The sequence below is a fragment of the Notechis scutatus genome, chromosome 4, assembly GCF_049901735.1.
Source record: "Notechis scutatus isolate UNSWTSFEM ecotype Mainland chromosome 4, rNotScu1.2, whole genome shotgun sequence".
Lineage (NCBI taxonomy): Eukaryota > Metazoa > Chordata > Lepidosauria > Squamata > Elapidae > Notechis > Notechis scutatus.
Window position 1 is genome coordinate 64,808,189 of NC_142012.1, and position 13,371 is coordinate 64,821,559.

A 13,371-nucleotide genomic window follows, 5' to 3' on the forward strand; every position below is an offset into this window, starting at 1 on the left:
CTCTTCTCCCCTATCAAAAAATAGGCAAAGGCTGCTTCAATTCATTGTTTCATTTTACAATTTACCTTCTTGGTCCATGTAATATTCATTGCACATAAAGATGACTCTTGTATTTTGCATTTGGAAATAAAAAATATATTTTAAAAAAGGAGAAACATTCCCAAAATTTCTTTTCAATGATCCTAATAGTTGGGAACTCTGGCAGTGGATAACCACAATACATTGTGGCAAAAGCTGGAGAAGCCTGTTTAAGCCTTTATATTAATAAACTGATTTCCTAATGTCTGTTGGATTACTATCAGGATTAATGTTCTTAAATTAAAATACAGGGTATAACTAATCATTTTCTATCCTAATTAAATAATGCCTATTGACAAAATTAATTAAAGCAAGCACGGTAATATATTATTCTTGTCTAGTTAAACTTAATCTGAAAAAGGCAGCAGAATACAACATTATCTTCAAAGTCTAGTTTTTACAACTTATTTCCTGATTAAGCATGCATTATGTACCATATCCCGTGCCTGAACAGATGAAAAATCATATATTCTATAAGAAATCACAAGATTTCTACAAGTAAATTATTTGCTGAATTGTATTAGACTCAGGTTATCAGTTACATTAGCATTTAAATAATAATACTGATAACACTTACATAATCATTCTAAACACTATAAATGAGAGAGTCAAAGATGCTAAATAAATGCTTATTAGTATTGAGTTTAATATAACATGATCCATTTGTTGTAATCGATAGAAATATGACTACAAGCACTGTTCAATTTTAGTTCTTGTGATCTTTCAATAGAAATATTTTTAAAAAATTTTTATAGCACATTATTGTGAATCAGTATACTTTTTAGAGCTTTATTCATGAACCTTTTATTTTCTGTTGACTTCATTACACTTCATTAAAAGCGCTCCATTCCTTTCAATGTACATTGCCCGGAACTCATATTCATTATTTCCACTATTTAATATGAAGAGGTACAGTATATGGGGAGAGAGAAGCAATGAGATGTCAGATCTGTCAAAACATGATAAATAATTGGGGCTTGTCACATTATTTGAAATTATATCACGAAACATGAATTCACTTTAAACAAGCTATCAAGAACAGCATGGTTTCATAGGATGCACAGCAAGATTCATGTACTTAATCATAGTTCAGATGCAATCCTGAGTTAATTTATATAATGCTAATTAGTCCCCATTTATATACTGAGATGCAGAAAAATTACAGGGAGAAAAAGGACAGTTTAAGCTTCAGTATCTGGAGTGCAAATTTCTGACATGAAGTATAGAAGTTACTTTTCATTAAATACCATATTAAGGGAAGGCAAAGCCAGATGTGAGATACCAGGAAAGATTTAAGTGGCATTGTTCCATTTTCCAGTAATTTCGCAAGACATTACTTCTCATGAGTAATGTGCAAATAAATTGACAAATAAAAATTTGACACTGATTAATAAAATAGTATTTATTTTTAAACATAGAAAGTTCTAATTAAAAGGCTATGAAATGCCTTACTTTGAAATTGAGGAAATGGAGACCAGTCCATGGTTCCTTTTTTCTTCTCCCCCTTTCTGTCTCTGCTTCTCTCTCTCCTGGTGTTTTTTCCCCTCTTCTAATTGAATGATTTTCCAGATATTGATTTGTTGGGGGTAATCATGTTGAACTTAGTAATGTTTTCATTACTAAAAGAATATGTCATATTATCAATTCTTATGTTTCCCATCTAAAACAGAACATTTGGGAAACAGAGAAAGGAAAAAGAAGGTCACAGGTCTATGAAAAGCACTTGGAAAAGGTGGTTTACAACAATAGAAGAATAAATGAATGATTTTTTTTTACAAATCCTTAAAGCTGTAATATATTCTCAAGGCTTGCACACTTGCTTTGAAAGACACTTTTGCCTCTTTCTGGCCATTGCCATTGTCTTTTTCATAGGGCTGAGAGAAAGTGACTGGCCGAAAATGACAGAGCTGACTTAGCATGTAAGGGAGGACAATCTTGTTTCTTAAACACTGGACCAAATTGGCTCTTATATTTTTACAAATGGTAAATTTATAAATGTGGTCCCATTCCTGAAGATCATAGTTTCATTTCCTAAAATAAATATGATCAGGAAAGTTGAAGCTACCTTCATTGTGATGGTTGATAGACAGATAAGTAGGTCGATAGATATTACTTTATATAGCTAACATGTTGTTGAAGAAATGGAATAAAAGAACAATATTTTGATGAATGTATCTTTTCTTTTATGTATACTGAGAGTATTTGCACCAAGACAAATTTCTTGTGTGTCCAATCACACTTCACCAATAAAGAATTCTGTTCTATTCTATTCTATTCTATTCTATTCTATTCTATTCTATTCTATTCTATTCTAACACATTATTTTTATCTCCAGAATAATAGGATCATATCCCCCAAAATAACAACCGTAGACAAGGATTATAAATCAACACTGAAAAACAATTAAAAAAATAAGGACAGAGTCCTTATACATACATGTAGATGAAGAAAATATCATCGGATCATTGATGCTACTGGGGTTGTTTTCCAAAGCCCATCAGGAATACATCAGCATATCCCTGGATTCTCCCACCTCCCCCACAAATCTCAATTATTTATGACAATTTAACTAGGCAAAGTCAAAGTAGAAAAGCTCTCACTGGAAGATAAAACATAAATTGTTCTGAGAACTGTCCATACTTATTAGTTCATAGTATCATAAATTAATATCATAGCTAGTAGCAGCACTTAATTTATCAGGCTTCTGATAGCAACCTGGACTGGAAAAGGTTAATAGCAAAGGCACTCAGATTTATATGCCACTTCACAGTGCTTTACAGCCCTCTTTAAGTGATTTACAGGCTCAGCCTATGGCCCCCAACAATCTGGGTCCTCATTTTACCGACCTTGGAAGGATGGAAGGCTGAGTCAACCCTGAGCCTGGTGAGGATTGAACCGCCAAAACAAGTGTTCTGTGGAGGTTAAGATAAAAATAGAAGAATTTTGGTGAGTACTTTACTTTCAACTATATGTATGCAAATTTAGGGCAGGAATGTTTGGTTACTTTTTCTCACATACTTTCTTTATAAAAGGAAGGCAAACTTCAATTTTTATGAAACGGGCAGACTGTTTCAATTTTTGGAAGACCGCTACTTGACTTCTTGTCAAGCTTGCTATCAGTTTGATGACATGTAATTTTCCTTTGTTAAATGAAAAAAAAATAATCATTGGAATTATGAAGTTTTCATCTTATGATAGTGAACTAAGAGTCAGCTGGATTCAAGAATTATTCCTAAATAATACTCAAACAGAAACAGCCATCATTTAAAGCTTTCTTTCGATATCACACATAAAAAATATTACAGACATTGTAATGTTCACTGGGTATGCTAACTGAATACTTTCAATCAAAATTATTTCCAAGTTATTTGGAAAACCAACTATCTTTTTTAAAAAGTATGTTGAAGATATCAGATCACAAAGTTATTTTTTGGGTTCCAAATGGTACATTAGAATGAGCTTCTGTGAGGGTTCATTGTGTGGTAAGAAAATGACCCTACAATTAGCTAGCATGAAACTAAACTGTACTGGGGAAACTGGGTGCCCAAGAACCATAAAAGCTATGAAATTATCACAATAAAGTAGTTGCATCCAGGGAACCCTCAACATAATTTTGTAATTTTGTTCACACAACATAGCTGACCTGCCAATGTGTGACAATTATGATATGAGTGTTATTCCCATTTGGTAATATTTGAAACTGTGGTATAATCACACTTTGATGTAAACTCAAATCCTCACTTATGAAAATTGCACTTCTGTTGCCTTTCTCCCAAGTTCTTGATCATCCATTAAAACTGAACACAAATTAGTATTTCATAGTTTTTAAAACTACCATCTGTAAGCTGATAGCAGTATGTGTGGTAACTGGCAGCCTCTTCCATCATTTTAAATTCTGTCCTAATAAATAATCTGCAACCAAATGAGTACTTTCTATATATGGAAACAGATGCATTATGCTCTGGAGTTCTACAATCTTCTGCTTGTATAGATTGCTCAAATTGAGCCTTTGCATAACAGATAATAAATATTCATTTCACATTCATAATTTTGCATCAAAATAGCTATATTATTTATTAATTGGTTCTGTGGTTTGGGTGGATTGCCTCTCTGTTGTTATGCCTTATTCTCAGACTGGGGCATATTTATGACAGATTTAGAAGATTTCATTTCTGTTTGCAATATACGAAAATTAATTTCAAAGATGTGTGAGTATAAAAAGAAAGAAAGGTATTATGAATACATTAGGTATTACTTCATAGTGTGTAAACTATGATGTGTTCTATTATCATCTTTTTACTTTTATTACCTGAGCAAATAATGTAGTCAGTTTATTTCTTGCTCCAGGTTTTTGCTAATTAGTTCAGTCACTCATGTATTCAAATACTTGCACCTTTTGATATTCAGCAGATGTCAAAATAAAAGTACCCATGGCAACTTTCCATGAGATTTCAAACACTGAAAACGTAGGAGGAATCATATGCAATTATCTCTTGTTAATTATATAACCCCTTTTCTATCTTTTGTTTCCTGAATAAATAAGTTGTAATTTTGATGAATGAATTTCAAAAAACTTAATTGGTCATTTTAAAAAAAGAGCTCAGTTCCTAAGTTGACTTTTGCTAGTAATTTTTTTTTAAAAAAATGTTTTTTAACTTTTTTTTTGTCCATACTGACTGGAGTTCTAGTTCCAAAATTACAAAAGTGAGGGTTGATTTTTGCTGTTAATTCCCGTTTAACTACTTGACTTAAAGTTGGGTTGTCTCTGTGAATCTATATGTATCTTCATGTCTTAGTCCCACACAGAGATGAAAATAACCCTAACTACCGTCTAATTTCCTTAAGCCATCTCTTTAAAATTCACTCAGAATCTAAACGAGAACTTGAACGTTGAAATACCTCGTAATGTAAGCTCTGATATTTGTAATGTCTAATTGTCTATGTCTAATATATGACTAGATACTTTCAGTAAAATTAACCATTTATGCAGTAATAAATTAGTTTCTACAGTTTCGGTACAGGCTAGGCCTCACATAGGTTGAAAGCGCGTACCAGGAACAGAGAACATCAATCAACAAACACGTCATCATGGGCAAATAACTGGAATGTAAGCGCTGATTTGCTACTTAGTAACTTTTAAACTGACCATGTAACTGTGATTGGATGTTACTATGTGTGCACTAATATTCCTACTCATGTAACTTAATGATTGGATAGACTTCACTGCTTGTGACGTATCACTGTGTGTTTTTAATAAAAGAGCTTCCCCAAGCTTATGCAGGGGGCAGCTCACCCAAGATAGAACCTGCGTTGGTGTCTTTCTTGATGCATTCGACCACCCAGTGAGAAGCCTTCCTAATGCAAAGCAAAGCCGCACATTTAGTACTGCAGAATCTGTCCTCAAATGTATTACAAGAATTCTAATTTTAAGAAGTCTCATCCAGCAAGATGAGCCTTAGAAGCAGAAGTGGTATTCAGCAGGTTATGACCAGTTCTGGAGAACCGGTAGCGGAAATTTTGAGTAGTTCGGAGAACCGGCAAATACCACCTCTGACTGGCCCCGCCCCCATCTATTCCCCTCCTCCTGATCAGCTGAGTCTTCTTTTGTTGTCCTGCACAGGAGAACGGAGCTGGAAAGCAGGTTAGTGGGGTGGGGTGGGAATGGGGATTTTGCAGTATCCTTCCCCTGCCACTCCCACCAAGCCACACCACGCCCACCAAGCCACACCCACAGAACTGTAATAAAAACATTTGAATCCCACCACTGCTTAGTAGATACTAGAAAGGAATACTAGGTGTTATATATGCATTTATCTGGAGGGTACCAAGTTCATGAAAGCTGATTTATTTATTTTTTCTCATATATTTTTTTCTATTGTGTTAGCCAAAGCAATTTCCAGATTTGTCGGGATTAGTAGTTGTGGCCTTTAATGATTACTAGTATCTATGTTCTGGTGACTGTAACAAGACAACGCCAGAATTGAAGCTGAAACTCCTACATGAATTATCTGCAGTTGATCTGTAACTCAGTGAAAGTAGAAAGACAAGATATGATCTCAAGAGAATAAATCTGTAGTGACAAGGCAGGTATGAACCCTGATTTGAGGCTAATAAAAAATTCTCAGACATGGAGGACGAGAATGCTATACGAAAAGCCAAAAACCCTAAAACAAAATAAAAACAATCAAACTACAACTTAGGTTGCTGTTTTTGAACTGGCTCAGTTTCTAAATAAAAATATTTGAAGAGAAATACTTCTATGACCTTATCCTGTGTCTACGTCCTCAGATATAACTTCCACAGACTGCCAAACAATGGGTCTTACATTCTTGATTTCAAGAACACATTATTTCTATTTTTTGAAAATTAATGTAAATTTCTGCAATCTTATGGGCTTTCCTTCTTCTCTGATCTTCTTTATCCCTTAGGATCAGCAATAGAATATATATTTTTAATGATTCCTGCTGACTGATATGTGTTTTAACTGACCATTATTCTACTTAAGTTGCTTCTTTTAAATCTTTTAAACCTTTTAAATCTTATTTTTAATTTTTAATTTTTAAGAATTATATACTGCTGTTTCTTGTTTATTATTCTTATGATGCTTAGAGAACAAACCTGGCAGAAAACCTATATGCAATTTGCAACCAATATGCAGATAGATAGATAGATAGATAGATAGATAGATAGATAGATAGATAGATAGATAGATAGATATGGATTTCTTTTTTACCATGCTGTCACAGATTGTAAGAGAGAAATAAGAGTGCAAGGCCTCTTCTAGCCCAAGATTTAAACTGTCCCCAAATATCCTAAAATCACCCGGTCAACATTTGGTAATAATTTGTCTTGAATTTTGGTGGCATGATCCAATTGAGAGAATGGGTTGTTGGGACACTTACAGTCTGGAGACACTTTAGATCAGTGCTTTCCAAACCTGGCTAAATTGCCCAAAATTAGGTTAAAATGTTTTTTCTTTGGATAATGATACACATACCCATTACCCATTACAAAATGGAGATTTAGAGTGACTTAAGGATTGCCCACATGTATTAAAATATATTAGAAAAGCTCCCAAAGTATTTCTATTAAGATAAAAAATAAATAAAATTATTCATGGTAATTTGTTGAAATGACATAAAGATCATTCGATGATATTATTTTTATATTAAGGTTGTCTTCTTTGGGGGTATGACCATTTGTTTACCAATCATTTGAAGTTATAACAGTGTTGAAGGAAGGTGTGATTCAGTGGTGTGATTCAAAAAAATTTACTACCAGGTCTGTGGGCATGGTTTGGTGGGCCTGGTGTGGTTTGGTGGGCGTGGCAGGAGAAGGATACTAAAATCCCCATTCCCTCCCCACTCCTGGGGGAAGGTTACTGCAAAATCCCGGAGGCCGAAAATGGGGCGCAGAAGCCAAAAATGGGGCAGGTGGAGGTGACAATAGGCGATGGCGATCCCTGCAGCCTGAAACAGTTGATCGTTGGGAGGCGGATCCAACCGGCAATCAGCTGTGCTGAGACTGACCAGGCTGTTTGCTGTTTGCTGCAAGGAGGCAAATTGCTGGGAGGCAGAAGCAGATGTTTTTTTTCTTGTTTTCCTCCCCAAAAGTTAGGTGTGTCTTATAGTTCGGAGCGTCTTATAGTCCCGTGATGGCGAACCTATGGCATGAGTGCCGGAAGTGGCACACAGAGCCACTTCTGCCAGCACGTGAGAGGTCACCCAGAAGAGCCACACTGCGCATGCACACACGTCTCTGCCAGTCAGCTGATTGTCAGGTATCTACCGTGCATGCGTGGGGGCTGATGCGCACGTGGAAGATGCGTGTGCATGCGCAGAGGCATGCAGAGTGTGTGGGGGTCATGTGTGCATGCACAGGGGGCAGGGGAGTCGCGTGCGCATTGCATCATGGGTGCAGGCATGCAAGCACATGCCTGCGCAGTTTTGGCACGCAACGTGGAAAAGGTTAGCCATCACCTTTACAGTCCAAAAAATACAGTAACTCACAGTCAGAAAGACAAGAATTAGTGAAACAAAGGATGCCATCTATTTCTACTAACTATGTAGAATATTTTAATTTATCAACCATAGTGAGCTTATATCAGCTATAGTGAGCTTATATCAGCTATAGTGAGCTTATATCAGCCATAGTGAGCTTATATCAGCTATAGTGAGCTTATATCAGCTATAGTGAACTTATATCAACCATAGTGAGCTTATATCAGCTATAGTGAGCTTATATCAGCTATAGTGAGCTTATATCAACCATAGTGAGCTTATATCAGCCATAGTGAGCTTATATCAGCTATAGTGAGCTTATATCAGCCATAGTAAACTTATATCAGCCATAGTGAGCTTATATCAGCCATAGTGAGCTTATATCAGCCATAGTGAGCTTATATCAGCCATAATAAGCTTATATCAGCCATAGTTAGCTTATATCAGCCATAATAAGCTTATATCAGCTATAGTGAGCTTATATCAGCCATAGTGGGCTTATATCAGCTATAGTGAGCTTATATCAGCCATAGTGAGCTTATATCAGCCATAGTGAGCTTATATCAGCCATAGTGAGTTTATATCAGCTATAGTGAGCTTATATCAGGCATAGTGAGCTTATATCAGCTATAGTGAGCTTATATCAGCCATAGTGAGCTTATATCAGCCATAGTGAGCTTATATCAGCTATAGTGAGCTTATATCAGCCATAGTGAGCTTATATCAGCCATAGTGAGCTTATATCAGCCATAGTGAGCTTATATCAGCTATAGTGAGCTTATATCAGCCATAGTGAGCTTATATCAGCCATAGTGAGCTTATATCAGCCATAGTGAGCTTATATCAGCTATAGTGAGCTTATATCAGCTATAGTGAGCTTATATCAGCCATAGTGAGCTTATATCAGCCATAGTGAGCTTATATCAGGCATAGTGAGCTTATATTAGCTATAGTGAGCTTATATCAGCCATAGTGAGCTTATATCAGCCATAGTGAGCTTATATCAGGCATAGTGAGCTTATATTAGCTATAGTGAGCTTATATCAGCTATAGTGAGCTTATATCAGCCATAGTAAGCTTATATCAGCTATAGTGGGCTTATATCAGCTATAGTGAGATTATATCAGCCATAGTGAGTTTATATCAACTATAGTGAGCTTATATCAGCCATAGTGAGCTTATATCAGTATAGTGAGTTTATATCAGCTATAGTGAGCATATATGAGCTATAGTGAGCTGAAATACATCAGTAAGAGTTTTTAATAGCTAGTCAATGCCTGGGCCTTTTGATAGGAACTTTGTGAGCTGCACAATCCACAAAGGTTCTTTCTTATGAAAATCAGGACAAAAATTGGGGGAAAGAGGGAAATAAAAACCTTAGGGGTTGGGTATACTTTTTTTTCCATCTTGTATTTAAAAGGTAATTTTGTTTCCTATGACCAAAAGAATTGGGAAGGATTGCTTGATAGTGAGATGGGTAGCATATAAATTTAATAAATAAATAAAACATTCCCAGGCATGATGTTGTTCATGTATTTGATTCTCATGCATGATTATAAAATAAATATATTCTCTTGTTATCTTCCCAATGTGATTTAGTTTTTCACTTTCACTTTCAACCTCAATCTTATTTTTCCATGCTAGAATGGCACAAATTCTATGCTTTGATAATCCTATTCAGACTATAAATGTTTTAATATTATCCAGTGATATTATCCTCTTTCCTTTGAAAGCCACTATTGTAATAAAAATAAGAAATTCCCTATTAATGATTCTTTCCATTCACTGATTTATGAGAACTGATTTTAGTAGATTTTATTGATTTCTAAATTAAAGTGATCGTACATCCAAATAATCTTGCAATGCTTTCTAAAAACTAATCTTCACCATGATTTATTTACTAAGGAATGTATTTAGAACAACAGAAACCAGGTGGCAGTTTTGTCTCTTAGCACCCATGTATCATGTCTAGAAACTTTCAATGCCTGTAATGCAGTTTTGATTTGCTGCAATTATTCACTCCTGTAAATTCTGGATTGTTTAAAGATATTATTAAGTCTTTGGGGGGTGATTAATTTAATTCATTTCAGTGAAGCACAGCTAAAAGTATCTGAGTTAAGTAAATCTTTTTTTTTTTTAATTTACTTCTTTTCAGAAAGGGAGAGAGTGAGAATGAGAGAAAAGGAAAGAAAGAAAAAGAAAGAAAAAAGAAACAAAGAAAGAGAGAGAAAGTATTTAATAGAAAAATGTAGAATTTTGTTTACACTAGCATTTGAATAAAAAGCCTATTAATAAAAGAAATAAGGGAAAATAAATCTATCTAAAATGGTTTGGTAGTGCTTCAACAATTTATATCACCAAATAAAAAACAGTATAAGAAATTCTACATTCATTCTAGTAAATTATGACTCATGATACAACCTAAAGAGTAAGTCATATATTATGTACCTAGCTAGGCCTATGCTGCTACATATCGTAAAAATAAGCTCTTAAGCCATACATCAACTGGGAATATAAGAGAAATCTGCCATAGATTTCTTTTAGAGTGAAATGGCATCAATCATAGATGAGCAGAACATGGTAACATGCCCCATTTATTTCTTGATCTTTTGGTGCATACTTTCTGTCCATAATATTTTTATTAATGTCCAAGAACAATTGACAGATTAGAGAAGATGCCAGAAGAAGTTCTTCCAGTTTTTTTTATATTGGAAAGGTCCCAGGTTCTTTGGGAAAAAAATTCTTCCTCAAAGGGTATCATGACGAAACAGTTCAGGAAGTGGACTGAGGAAGAAGCTGTTTGTAAATTACAGAAAAATAGAAGCAGTCTGTGGAAGGATGAAAATGTAAACTATGCTTCAGTTTGATTCTCTCTTCTATCTGCTTTGGTGGTTAGAATGCAGTACTGCTGACTGCCGGCTGCCAGCACTTTGGCAGTTCGATTCTCATCAACTCAAGGTTGACTCAGCCTTCCATCTTTCCGAGTTCAGTAAAATAAGGACCCAGATTGCTGGGGGCAATATGCTGACTCTGTAAACCACTTGGAAAGGACTGTAAAGCACTATGAAGTGGTATGTAAGTCTAAGTGCTGTGCTATTGCTATTCATTCCTGCAAGTTCTTTATTCAAAGGATAAGATGGAACCACATCCATCTTATTTATCTGGTAGCAAAACCTCTGAATTGCTACCAACTACCAATACATCTGAACAGTATAGTTCTATAGATGAGAAAGTATAAGGGAGAGACACTATATAGACCAATTTCTCTTGTAATATATCCTACAATTAAAATACTTGCAATATTGGCCACAGTAGGAAATAAAAATCAGGTAAACCATCCAGTATAAAATGTAATGGTAAACTTTCTTGATGTAAAAGTAAATTCATTTCACCTATTGTAATGTAAATAGTAATGATAACAAAATATCTGAAAAGAAGCATATAAAACATGAAATAAAATGCAAAGTAATGACAAAAAAATCAATTACAGATAAAACCAATTTTTAATCATTGTAATATGGTTCTTTAAAAAAACCAAATACCATTTTATAATTGTGTCATATTCTATAATGTCCTTTTGTCATTAATGTATAAATAAAAAGTAATTATGATATCTAGTTCTTAAATAAAAATAAAATCAAATTTAAAAAGCTAATTGCATCTTGCTTCTCATAGGTTAAATGGCCTGAATCTTGTTTGTCCTATAGTAAAACTTAAATTCTTTATTCTCAAAGCTCTGGTTTACATGCTCCCACCTCTTAACTGACAAATGAAGATACCTTCTTCTTCTTAGCACAATTGACATTTAACACAATGTTTTGACGTCTACAATTCCAGGTTGAAAATCAAGGCTGTAAAAAGAAACTCAACATTTTGAATCTTAATTTAATACAAGTTTGGATTAAAAAACAACAACAATGCTGTGTAATACAGTGGAAAGGTAAGTTTTCATTAACTTCATCTTGACTAAAGTGATTTCAATCTGCAAATGCTGTTTCCAAAAAATGAATCCCAACCCTTGAATTATATTCAAATCAACCATATGAAAATATCGTTGTGTAATTTCTTTGACAATATTAATGGGGCTGCTTTGTTGAATAGAATGGGAATATAACTAGCTATCAAAACACATCAGGTGCACAATAAAACTTAATTCTATGCAATGATATGTGCAAATACCTTGGGAGCCAGAGCCACCAAGGAGAAAATAAAAGGCAGTTGAATGTTTTTCTTTTTCTATAGTTCATAATTGAATCTGAAGGAGGTACAGGCAGAATCCTTTGAAGCTGCAGTGCCACAGAGAAAAATTAACAGAGTTGGGAGGGACCTTGTAGGTCATCCAACCCCCTCCCCAAGCAGGAGACCCTACATCATTTCTGATAGATGGCAGTCCAGTCTCTTCTTGAAAGCTTCCAGGGATGAAGTTCGTGCAACCCCCTTCTCCACAAACTTCTCTAAAAAGGGAAGATTTGAAACTGGATAAAAATTGTGCAGACTGGTTGGCTCAAGTGACAACCTTTTGTGAAGGGTTAATAGCCACCAATTCCTTCAAGAAGTAATTAACTACCAACTTAACCCAACTTCAGACAAAATTAGTGTTCTTAGGAAAAAGTTAAGAGTTGCACTGTGAAAGTGAAGAAACCCAAGTGTTGCTGAAACAAGCAATATTGAGATAATAGTGCTAACTGACAACCCTAATGAAGTACTGGAAATTCAGTACATTTTCCGAATGCATCCACTGACTAATTGAAAAGCCTCTTTAATGAAACAATATAAAACCCATCGATTAATCTCAGAGAATAGGAAGAATGAATATAAAATATAGAAAAACACAGTTGGAAGGATCTTGGCAGTCTTCTAGTCCAGGAGTCACCAACCTTTTGGACCCCAGGGACCACCAAACTCATAATTTTAAACGCTGCAGACCAGACACCCTGGGAAAATCCCAAACAAAGTCTGTAGAAAAATTCCCCACCCCGTTTTCCTACCAATTAATCATTCTTTATTTGGGATCGCAGGATATCGTCTCCAGCTCCGTTCTCAGGAGGAGAGAGAGAGACAGACTTTTGGCTTCATGCAAGGAAAGCAGCAGAAGCATCAAAGGTCTTTCTTTCTCTCCCCCAAACTCCGCTAGAAATGACTCTTTGTGAGACCTGTCACACTGGCACAGCCTCTTGGAGCAGGATGACTTGCAGGATCCCAAAGACTCATTTCTGGCAGAGTTTGGGACAGATATGGACTTTTGCTGCTTTCCTTGTGTGCAGTCAAAAGCAGAAGAAAAAGAAGTGGAAAG